At 39.6% G+C, this 1428-nt stretch overlaps 1 long non-coding RNA gene across 1 annotated transcript in view; it reads right to left on the bottom strand.

The window, feature by feature from the left end:
• Positions 1–1000, bottom strand: part of LOC107577348 (uncharacterized) — a 2872-nt gene extending 1872 nt beyond the window's left edge. Inside the window, exon 1 of the long non-coding RNA XR_001608193.1 lies at positions 893–1000. This is a non-coding gene — a long non-coding RNA (uncharacterized lncRNA). The remainder of the gene's footprint in view (positions 1–892) is intronic.
• Positions 1001–1428: the final 428 nt, after the last annotated feature.

The raw sequence follows: 1428 nt of genomic DNA on the forward strand, positions 1-1428 counted from the left end.
TGAAATCAAACTAATGGATAAATGTAGTGTTTGTGGTAAACAGCCACGGATCAGTAGCGGACTAGGGCTGTGACGGTGGCAGATTTTTACCACCGTGGTGGTAATGGACCAACTACCGCCGGTGGCGAGGTGTTCATATAAATATATACAGTATATATAGGCTATATATAATTAATAATAATTAAGCGCATGCTCTTCAAATGCACGCACAAAGGCGCCGGCGCGCGCTGTAGCCTGTATCCTTTCATATCAAAGCGCGCAATAAACAACGTGCATGCATGTGTGTGTGTGTGTGTGTGTGTACTTAACCATATTTTGGGGACAAATTTGTACCCAAAAGTGAGCAAAGCCTGACAAAATCGGCAAAAACCTCAATTTGTGGATGTCCTCATTTGTAAAACTGTTAAAATAAAGTAAACAAAGTTTTTTTTTTACTTTTGAAATTGTAAAAATGCTGAAAGTTTTCTGTGAGGGGTAGGGGTGGGTTTAGGTTAAAAAGTGTTTAACTATCTGTATATAAAAACAATAGAAGTCTATGTAATGTCCCCATTTCGATAGCTAAGCAAATGTTTGTGTGTGTGTGTGTAAAAATAGTATATCAGTCTGGCGAGAACACAAAAAAAATGTACTAGCCAATGGCGATTATATTGCCAAGGTGTGCGTAGAGGGTTGCCTTCTGAAGTTTATTCATCACATTAAGCCATTTTGCAATTCTGGTCTTTCCATCCCCAAATTTAATCATAATTAAGACTTTCTTGTACAATTTAAATTTGTATGGCCTTAAATGTGAGTCTTTTTAAGGACTCGCGGGTCCCTGTGTCTGTAGCACAAGCCTCATCCGCTCCTGTTAGTGTCGTTCACACTGGAAGCGCTCGATTCATCATGAGCTCACCTGACTGACTGTGTGCAGGCGTCTCTGAAGGACTTCTGGGTAATGAAGGAGCTGCTGTTTTCTGTTGTAATTCTGTTCCTGTCACTGGAAGAGTCATAAAAACACACGTTAGTTCAACCCTATAAAGCTGCTGTATCACACTCCATCTCCTCATGTCTTCTGTCGCCTGATTGAGAGTTAAGAGTGTTTTATCCAGTCGAAGCTCTTTTAGTGTAATTGCACAAACATCCAGCTTCAGCTGGAGCTTCTTGTGTCAAATCCTGACACAAGTAAGCGTCAGAATAACGTCAGTAATATCTCCAGATGAACACTTACTGGACTGAAGCAGCTCAGCTTTACTTGATTCTCCATCAATCATTTTTTGATCATCAGGATCTTTTGAGGAGCGTTTGTTTCCAGAAGCTTTACTTTCACGGTTTTATGTCAGTATCTGCTGTACTGTTACTCATTGATTTACATTAAAAGCAGCAGAATTTCATAATAGAAATATCTGCAGGAAGCATCTGCAGCAAATTCATATTTTTGTTCACTTTGAG

This window comes from Sinocyclocheilus grahami, unplaced genomic scaffold (assembly GCF_001515645.1).
Source record: "Sinocyclocheilus grahami isolate Dianchi unplaced genomic scaffold, SAMN03320097.WGS_v1.1 scaffold5810.1, whole genome shotgun sequence".
NCBI classification, from domain to species: domain Eukaryota; kingdom Metazoa; phylum Chordata; class Actinopteri; order Cypriniformes; family Cyprinidae; genus Sinocyclocheilus; species Sinocyclocheilus grahami.